Here is a 10,563-nt window from a genome sequence, read left to right as displayed (position 1 = left end):
AGAAGCGGGTTTAGGCTCTTAGAAAAGAGTTAAGCAGGAAAGATAGATCGGGGCTTTAGGGTCTGCCTGCAAAGACACCGAGGTCGTCCTGTTGGAAGAAGGGTCTGCCCATGCCCGCCCACAATCAAGCAAGCGAGAAGGCATTTTGTCATGTTGGGAGCCAAAACTAAGAACAAAGAATCTTGTGACTAGGCGAGGCCTTATCTGCATCCTGCATCTTGTTAGCCCCCTAGCAGTCAGCCCAGCCCAGAGTTACAGTTCCCTCCTTCACTCCCACTCCCTCTAACCCTTACCACTCCTCACCCCACCAGCTAAGAACCAATGCGCCTGTGACAGATACTCTCCCGCCCAGCTAGCCCTGCCCCCCTTTGTTAGCCCTGTATAAATACTCTTGCTGCTCAATAAAATTTTGAGGCTTGATCAGAATACTGTCTTGCCTCCATTCTTTTCTCCCGCCCATGTTTTCTTTCAGGTAAGGGCCTCCTCGGGTTCCGCGCAATAACTAGGTCCTGCGGGTCGGGACAGGGGACAACACTATTGGCTCACAGGACAGACCTAGGGTATCAGATTGTATAAAACTGGGTATGACTCAGGATTATATTTTACTATACAGGTTAAGGACCCTCCCAGAAAAGCTCACCCTATAGGGCCCAACAAACCACTTCTAATTCCAGGACTACCTCAAAGTCTTACATCTGAGAGAACTCCTGTTTCCCAGGCAACCCCGACTCCGGCTCTAGCCTCTTCAGGTAGTAGCCTAACAGCTATTAAACCCCAGGCATTTGACCAGCTACAACCAGAACCCGAAGGAAAATTAATAACTATGTTAACAACAAAACACAAGGACTTAAATAAGACCTCCCAGACATAGGGCAGGATTGTTGGTTGTGCCTAAACCCAAAACCCCTTATTATGTCGGGGTAGGAACTCCCTTAAACCTAACTGAGCTCAGCAGCACACATGACTGTGAATGGGAAACTCCTCGACTCACCTTGGGAGACATACGAGGAAAAGGAACTTGCCTGATTTCAAAAAATTATTCCAAGCTGTTGACACAGTCACCTTACTTCGATAACTGTAATTGTACTATCAAAGTATAGAACTACCTCAGGGAGTAAATACTATAAGGCTCCAAATAATACTTGGCTAGCATGTGATAGTGGGCTCACTCACTGTGCTGCAGCTGTTCTTTTCAACTCAAGTGAGGCTAATATTTGTATCCTAGTCTTTGTGCTCCCCCAAGTGTCCCTTTACAATGGGCCGGAAGGCAGACTCCACTTCTTCCATCAGGACAGGTTACAGAAACGGGCCGTACCAGTCTTAGTACTCCTTCTTGTAGGACTCGGAATAGCGGGTTCAGCGGTGGTAGGCACTACTGCTCTCATCAAGGGAAAACATGAATTACGTGAAATTGGAATACAGATAGATAAGGATATCAAGACCTTAAAAGACACCATCAGCAGGCTGGAACTTCAAGTCGATTCACTAGCGGAAGTAGTCCTCCAAAATAGAAGAGGTTTAAATTTATTATTCTTAAAACAAGATGGGTTATATATGGCGCTGGGTGAAACCTGTTGCTTCTATGCCAATAACTCTGTAGTAATTAGAGAAGGCTTATGACTAGTACAGAGAAATTTGGATGCCAGGGAAAAACAGAGACTAGAATCAAATAACTGGTTTCATAGGATGTTCAAATGGTCACCATGGCTAACAACTCTTCTATCTACTGTAGCTGAACCTTTAATCATCCTCCTCCTTTTGTTAACTTTTGGCCCATGTTTCCTTAATTTCTTGTTTACATATATAAGGAAAAAAATTAATTCCATTAGACTTTTAGTATTACAGACTAGAGGCTATGAACAAATTCCTCATGAAGAATCAAAGATTTGATCTTTGCTAAGGCCAGTGGGGAATGTGGTAGCTGAAGAATAACCACTTGAGATTTATTACTTGTAGAAAAATTACTGTTTGACTATTGCCATGGCAACTAAAGGCTTTTGATCATAGGGACATAACATTCTGATAACAAGCTTTCTGTTTCTGTACTCCCCGCTTACACACCCCAACCTATAGGTTGACAGGTAGTGAATAGGAGAAAAATAGACCTTTGTGTTCAGATAGAATAAAGAATGGGATTTTGGGCTTAAAAACCCTGTACCTCTACATTTCGGGGCTGCTTAATTTGGGGTCTGCGTACCCCTGGCAGACCTAGCTGGCTGAATAAAGAGTGTGATTCCTATGACTCACTAATTCCTGGTGGTCCGTGTGTCTTTCAGGGGCTGGCGGCTACAACAGTATTTACTTTTCCTTGTCTAGGGACTGAGGTGGCACTTCAGCAAGAAACCCAAGACCCTACCCTGACTGAGGCAGAAAAGGAAAGAGCTCCATAAACTCCTGCAGGCAGGGACTATGGCCATTCTCAGCAGAAAGCAGATACAGAAGAAGAGACCTCCGGTCCCTCAACATCCATGCTAATAATAAGGGGGTTCATGGCTCTTAGAAAAAAAGGTAGGCAAGAAAGTTAGTTAGGGAGTTTCGGGTCTGCCTGCAAAGACACTGAGGTCATCCTATCTTAGAAGGGGTCCGCTCCAATCTGCCCACAATTTAAGTAAGCCAGAAGGCATTTTTTTTAACTCACACAAAGTAGGAAGAAATTTAGGTACTACTTTCAGCCAGTCACTCACACCTACGCAATCGACTCACCTGAGTCTCTTACCATAATTATAATATGATGCATATGCCCAGAAGTTTATTAATATTATAACAGACTGAATTCTGGGAATAAAATGTGCAGAAAGCAAAATGATGAATCATTGAGTCCTGTCGATCTTAGTTGTCAATCAAAGAAGCCCACTCCTCTAAGAAAAGTAACCACCCTCAGCAAAAGTGATAAAAACCCTGAAGTCTTTGTTACCAGGCCTTTTGAGCCACACTTTTCTTGCTCAGGCCCACTTCCACATCTGGAAGTGAGAGAGGAGAGGGGGTATCTGAAAGTAAAAATAGATGCAAAGGAAAGGGCCTGCAGAAATAACCGACTCAGCTGGTTAAAACTGCTCTCTCTCTTCCCCCATTCTTCCCTATGTTCTTCAGTTAACATGTTTTCCACAGCTACTTCCCCCACCTCAATGATTGTCCAGCCCCTTCTCTATATCTGTAGCTGTATAGGAATGTCAAGACTGTGGAACTGTTTGCTGTGTTACAGTGAGAGCTCAGCCTTTGGATAAGGAACCTTCTGAGCGGGCGCAGACATCAATGAATGCTGCTCCCTGTCTGTAAACCTAGGAGTGCCATCTCTTTGTTCAAGAATCCGATAAAGGTGCTGATAACATCAAGGGTCTGGAAATTCCTCCCCTGCAGCCCCCCACCCGAAGCTGCCCCTCTCCACTTTGAGTAAGGAGGGACATGTAAACCTCAGACAAAAGAATCACACACCCCTTGCATGGACACTGCAAGGGTATATAAGCTGTAAGCAATCTAACCATGCCCCATGCTCTCCGCCAACATTAAATTCTTCCTCTAACAAAGTTGTCTGAGTGTCTGAATTCCTCCATCGGCCGGCATTAAATTCTCCTTCCTCTAACAAAGTTGTCTGAGTGTCTGAATTCCTCCACTGGATGTCACTTCCCGCAACAGATTTGTACTTTCCCTTCTAATAAAACTTTTCTTTTCTACTGTAGTTCAGTGTCTTGCTCAATTCTTTGTTCAAGACATCAAGAACCTTGACAATGCACCGGGAGAGGACACCACTCTCCAGTAACAATGGTGTAGAAAAACACTGTAAATATATGGGTATTTTTATAAAACTTTAGCTGAATACATTAGTAATAATAATACAGTAGTGATTATAATAACAATAACTTTGAATGAATAAAAGTAAGTTGGAAACCTGGTCAGAACGAAATGGCTTAGTCTTATTTTTATTGATTCTTCCCTCTACATACAACTATAAACCCTGGAAATAATGAAAGAGGTAACCAAAGGAAACTCTGGTAGGTGGTAACAAAGAGGTAAACTCATTTGGACCCCAGAAATGGAAATACAGTACAGTGGCAGGAAGTCTTATCTCTCCTCCCCCAAAAAAGAAAGCTACCTATGTTTCCAACCGGCAATCTTGCAACAGAAGGCAACCAGAGAAGGTTCAGTCCTTAATCTACAGAAATCACTCCTACAACATCAGATTAATGTAGGAAGGAGGCAAGAGAATTAAAAATGTTAATCAAACTGTCAAGGGTGTGGCTCTGGGCAAAGATATGCTAACTGCCAACTTCTGCTTCTGTAATCTGCTTGCTTGTTTCATGTTAACTAGGGTGTGGTTAATCTGTTTGCTTGTTTGATGTTAAACCAGGGTATGGTTCTAGGCTTTATAAACTGCCTCTTTTGGGAGCTCAGGGCTGATCTCCTCTAACCCTGCGTGGTAGAGAGTCAGTCGCCGGCTGGCTAATAAAGGCTCATAATTAATCTCAATTGGCTCCGTGGGCCTTAGAATTGTTCACACCATAACAGAAATTTTCCTGTCCTGCATCAAGATGTTAGTTCCCTATTGCTGCTATAATAAATTACCACAAATTTAGTGGCCTAAGAAAATGCAAATTTATTATCTTCCAGTTCCGAACATCAGAAGTCTGAAATTGGTTTCACTGAATTTTCTCAAGGTGTCAGCAGGACTAGGGCTGCATTTCTTCTGGAGGTTCCAGATGGGGATCGTTCTCCATGCCTTTCCCATCTTCTAGAGGCCACCCACATTCTTTGGCTCCAGACCTGTTTCTTCCATCTTCAGAGCCAGCAACATCAGACTGAGTACTTTTCTTGCTTCCATCTCTTTCTCTATTCTGCTTTCACCTTCCATTTAAAAGGATCTTTGTGATTATACTGGATGCTCCTAGAAAATCCGGAATGATCTCTCATCTCAAGGTCAACTGATTAACATTTAAATTGCATTTTTAACTTTTGCCATTTATTATAACATATTCATAGGTTCTGGGATTATGATGTGGACATTTTGAGGGGCCATTATTCTGCCTACCACAGTCCACTCTCAGGCCCACAAAGAGAAACAATTATTCCACATGCAAAATACACTCCATCCTATAGTCCTCCAAATTATTAACCCATTATAGTATCAACTCAAAGCCCAAAAATCTCATGTAAATCTTACCAGTTCAAAAGTTTAAAATTATATTATCTAAATCAGGTGTGTGTGAGGCTCTGGGGATGATCCATCTTGAGGCACAGTTTCTCTTTATTTTTGAACCTGTGAAACTCAAGAAACAAGTTATCGTCTTTCAAAATGAAATTGTGGGACAGCACTACGATAACAGTTATAGAAATTTCTATTCAAAACAGAATAAAATAAGAGGAAAAAAAAAAGTCAGCTGTCCAAAGCAATTTTAAAGTCAAGCCAGGCAAATTCCATTTTGTTTCAAGGTCTGGGACTAATCCTCTGTGCCTCAAAGCTCAGCCCTCTCAGCTAGTGGTTTTGCCCTCAAAGTCATCCTTTCCTTTTCTTAAAGGGGAGTTTAATCTGCCTATTTCTTGCCTATAGAATTTTGGGAGTCTAACAACCACCTTTCATTTTATATTTTCTTTGTACTTTTAAATCCAACACACAATGTTTCTACTGGTGTAACATCAAGAACCTTATGAGTCTCCAATGCAGTCATGGGGATTCACATTATTAGACAACAGGTTCCCTCATAGATCTTTCCTAGAGCTCAGTACCACAAGCAAGGGGGATAGATTGGGAGCCCACTATCAGTAAGTGGCCAGGAGAAGCATTCACCTGCTTTGTGGGCCTGACACTCACTTCCCTGTGCAGAAATAGTAGGGCAGGGGAAAGCCACTGGCAGAGGGAATCCCACAACAAGTACCTAACCTGGGAGGCACTTCCTGTTCCCCAAAAGCAGGAGAGATCCTGCCACAACAGGGCCGCAACCAGAAAATCTTTGTTCCTGTGATCCTGAAACACCCCACCTCCACTGAGTGACAATAGACTAACAAGTCTAGGGAAATCCTTCAAGCCTCCAGGTAGCAACAGCAGGTACCAATGGGAACCTGGAAGCATCAGCTAAACCAAGCCAATTAAAATAACAACACCATAAAGTGTCTGAAAATTAAACTGTCATTGGGACCACAGCCCACAAAAATATACTAAACTCAAAAAAGGTAATTGTCTGCTAAAATAGAAATTTTAAATAGAAATCAGAGTCTTCTAATATAATAGACAAAATGTCCAGGATATTAAAAAAAAGAAAAGATCCATCATACCAAGAACTAGGATAATAACAACTTGAATGACAAAAGACAATCAAATGACACCAAAACTGAGATAAATCGGATGTTGATATATTTTGGCAAGGACTTTAAGGGAGCCATCATAAAAATTAATAATACATGAAAAAATAGAAAATACCAAAAAATAAATAGAAGTTATAAAAAAGAACAAAAGAAAAAATATAGAATTGAAAAATATAATAACAGAAATTAAAAACTTGCTGGTTGGACTCAGCAGTAGAGATGATAGAGGATGAAATCTATGATCTGAGGACAGATCAACAGAATTTATCCATATAAATAATAATAAAAAAAATTGACTGAAAAAAATAAACAGAGCCTCAGATACCTGTGAGACAATAAGAAAAAATTCAATCTCCATATTATCAGAGTCTCAGAAAGAGAGAAAAAAGAAATCTGAAAGAGTATTTGAAGAAATAATGGATGAAAAGTCTCATTTTAATAAAAGATATAAACCTACAGATTCAAGAAACAGCAATAACCACAAGCAAGGTAAACCCCCCCAAAACCACAAAAACACTTATTATAGTTAAACTTCTTAAAACTAAAGACAAAAAAAATATTGAAAACATCCAGAAAGAAATGATGCCTTACCCCATTTGAAACCATGGTAGCCAGGAAGAATTGGTACACTTTTGGAATGCTGAAAAAAAAAAACCTGTCAACCAAAAATTCTATATCCTATAAAATATCCCTCAAAAATGAAGAAGGAAAGATATTCTCAGCTGAAAGAAAACAAATAATTTTTCACCTTAAGACATATCCTTGAAAATTGGCTAAAGGAAGATCTCAAACAGGAAAGAAATTATAAAAGAAGAAATTATAGAACATCAGGAAGAAAGAAAGAACAACAGAAAGTCAGAAATGCACAAACAATAGATTATCCTTTTTCTCATGGGTTTTATAAATCATATTTAAAGATTGAAACAAAAATTATAATATTATCTGATGCACAAGACAATGATTTATAAAATTAGGGAAGGTAAATAGACCTAAATGAAAGAAGGTTTCTACATTTCACTTTAAGAGGTAAAATTTTGATACCAGCACACCGTGATAAGTCAAATATATATTTTGTAATATCCAGAGCAACCAAAATGAAAACTATACAAAGAAACACACTCAAAAACATTATAAATATATCAAAATGAAATACTAAAAATTATTCAAGTAACACATAGGAAGAGAATAACAGAGAAACGGGAATGAGAATCAGAGAAAACAAACAGGAAATAAATAATAAAATGGCAGGTTTATGCTCAAAAATATCAACAATAACCTAAATGTAGATAGTCTAAATATACAATCTGAAAAAACAGAGATGGGAAGAGTAGATTTAAACAAAAACACACTTTAACTACATACTGTTTACAAGAAACTCATTTCAAATTCAATGGCCTAAGTAGATTGAAAGTAAAGAAGTAGAAAAAAATTTACTATGTGAACATTAGTTTTTAAAAAGCAGGAGTGGCTATATTATCTAATAATTATTAGAGGCAAAAAGAAATATTACACAATGATAAAAAGAATCAATCCACCAGGAAGTCATAAAACTCTAAATGCATATGAACCAAAAACAGTGCCTCAAAATACACGAAGCAAAAACTGATAGAGCTGAAAGAAAAAATGGATAAATCAACAATTATAGTTGGGATTTCAATACCTCTTTCTCAGCAACTGTTAGAACTGCTAGACAGAAAATCAACAAGAATATATATTTGAATAACACAGTCAACCAGTAAGGTCCTATTGATATTTATATAGAACACTCTGTCCAACAACAACAGAATATACCTTGTTTTCAAGTGTCCACTGAATAGTCACCACAAACATACCATATCCAGGGTCATAAAACAAACTACAATAAATCTAAAATAATAAATATTATACAGATTGTTCTCTCTGACAATATGTACTCACACTAGAAGTCAATGACATAAAGGCAATAAGGAATTTTATTAAAATATGCAAATTAAGCAACCCAACTCTAAATAACTTATGGGTCAAATAAGTCTCAAAGAAAAAAAATACATGGAACTAAATGAAAGTGAAAATACAACATATCAAAATATGTGAAATGCAGCTGAAGTACTGCTGAAAAGGAAACATATAGCACTAAATGCTTATATTAGAAATAAATGATCTCAACTCAATAATCTAAGGAATGAAAAAAGGAGGAGCGAAATAAACCTATAGCAAAAAAATAATAAAGAGCAGAAATCAATGAAATTAAAAACAGAAAAGCAATAGCTGTCATCACCAATTCAATGCCAACAGGAGTTCCCCGTTTGGGGTGTGTCGAGGAAAGAAATTGTTTTTATGCAAACAGCTCAATTGTGAAAGAGCTCAGCTGTGGAACACATGGCCGTGGAACAGCTTGCATGAGGTGGCCTGGGCAAGGAGACTCTGGTGTTACATCTCTGGTTTTACAGCTTTGGTGAGATAGTTCTGCTCTGCACTGATATTACAGCTGGCAAATTTAGTCATCTATGGAAACCGAAAGTGTGTTCCACCAAGACAGCGATGAAGTTGGTCCAAAAATCAAGTCCTGATTGGTTGGATTGGAGCTGCTCTGATTGATCAGTGAAGATGCCAATGAGAATGTAGTTGTACAGCTTCCTTTGGACAGGGAAAGTCTCAATCCTATTCGTCAAATTTTGACCCTAGGAGCAACTTTATAAGAGTCAACTCAAACAGCAAGAGCACAGGGCAGGAGGCTTGGCAGCCCACTCTGCAGCTTTTCTTTGAAATGCAGTGTGTATGAGAGACCTCTATAAACAATGGCTACTAGCCACTGGTCATGAATCTGAGCCCGATTAACTACAAGAAATCCTTCCTGGCGGATATATTCTTCTCAGAGTTAACAAGATAAATTAATAAAATAAAAATCTGGTTCTTCAAAAAAATCAATAAAATCGTCAAACTTCTAGCAAGACTGACACAGATGAAAAGAGAGAATACACAGATCACCAATATCAAAAATAAAAGATGGAACTCACAAAAGATCCTGCAGTCATTAAGAAGATACTAAAAGACTACTGTCTTTTTATGCTCAAAAATTCAACTTAGAAGAAATGAGTCAAAGAAGAAGGTTCAAAGTAGAATTAAAAAGAAATTTTAAATCTGTAATTTAAAAGCTTCTGAACGAGAAGTCTTCAGGCCTTGATAGTTTTACCAGAGAATTCTCCCAAATATTTAAAGAAGAAATAACACTAATTTTGTAAAATCTACTCCAAAAAAAAAAAAATAGAAAAGGAATTTGGACACAAAATTTCTTAACTAATTACTAGCAAATCAATTCCAATATTAGCAAGTGGGATTTATTGCAGATATGCAATGTCATCAATTATACCAACAGACTAAAGAGAAATTCATGTGATCACGTCAGTAAATGCAAGAAAAACATCTGACAAAATCCAACATTCATTCTTAATAATTTCAAAAACAAACAAAAACCAACCAAACAAAAAAAACAACAACCTTCTCAATATGTTAGGAATAGAGGGGAATTAGTTTAACTTGATAAAGAGGATTTATAAAAACACACAACTTAGATCACACTTAATGGCGAAAGACTAGATTCTTTCCCTTAAAATGTCTACTCTTACCACTCTTATTCAACATAGTGCTGGAAATTCTAGCCACTGCAAGAGGAAAGAAAAAGAAATAAAACTAAAGAACTGCCAATTGGAAAGGAAGATATAAAGTATCTCTATTTGTAGATGACATGATTGCCTACATAGAAACATTAAGGAACCTGAAGGAACAAGAAAAAATCCAGAACTAAGAAATGAGTTCAGCGATGTCTCAGGATATAAGATCAATGGACAAAAATTAATCACATTTCTGTATACTAATGACAAACAAATGGAAACTGAAACTTAAAATGCAACACTATTTACAATCATTCCAAAGAAAATTAAATACTTAATTATAGACGTAACAAAACATGTACAGGATCTGTATGCTGAAATTACAAAATGTTGATGGAAAAAATCAAGAAATATCTAAAAAATATAAAGACATATTGTGTTCATGAATTGGAAAGACGTCAGCTGTCCCCAAATTGATTTATAGATTTAATGCAATTTTTATCAAAATCCCAGTGAGGTAGTTTGTAGACATAAGCAAGCTTATTACAAAATTTATATGGAAAAGCACAAGCCCTAGGATAATAACAAGAATCTTGACAAAGGAAAATAAAGTACGAAGAATCACCCTATCCAATATTAAGGCTTACAATATAGGTACAGTAATCAAAGCTATGAGATA

General features: G+C 37.8%; 2 long non-coding RNA genes across 6 annotated transcripts in view; one reads left to right on the top strand and one right to left on the bottom strand.

Moving 5' to 3' along the window:
- The first annotated feature begins 406 nt into the window (after positions 1 to 406).
- On the top strand, positions 407 to 3,580 carry LOC112477018. Its single transcript, XR_003045295.1, has 2 exons — positions 407 to 2,508; positions 3,203 to 3,580. It is a non-coding gene; the product is annotated as an uncharacterized LOC112477018 (long non-coding RNA).
- An 812-nt stretch (positions 3,581 to 4,392) lies between these two features.
- LOC112477015 overlaps positions 4,393 to 10,563 on the bottom strand; it is a 30,689-nt gene continuing 24,518 nt past the window's right edge. For 3 of the 5 annotated variants that reach the window (XR_003045293.1, XR_003045292.1, XR_003045290.1), the window contains 3 exons: positions 6,886 to 6,934; positions 5,156 to 5,251; positions 4,393 to 4,879 (listed from right to left, as the gene is read on the bottom strand). This is a non-coding gene — a long non-coding RNA (uncharacterized LOC112477015). Of the gene's footprint in view, positions 4,880 to 5,155; positions 5,260 to 6,885; positions 6,935 to 10,563 lie in introns of all 5 variants that reach the window. The other 2 variants (XR_003045294.1, XR_003045291.1) reach the window with 1 other exon arrangement.

The sequence above is a fragment of the Pteropus alecto genome, unplaced genomic scaffold (genome assembly GCF_000325575.1).
Source record: "Pteropus alecto unplaced genomic scaffold, ASM32557v1 scaffold333, whole genome shotgun sequence".
NCBI classification, from domain to species: domain Eukaryota; kingdom Metazoa; phylum Chordata; class Mammalia; order Chiroptera; family Pteropodidae; genus Pteropus; species Pteropus alecto.
This window is presented reverse-complemented; position numbering and strand designations above follow the sequence as displayed.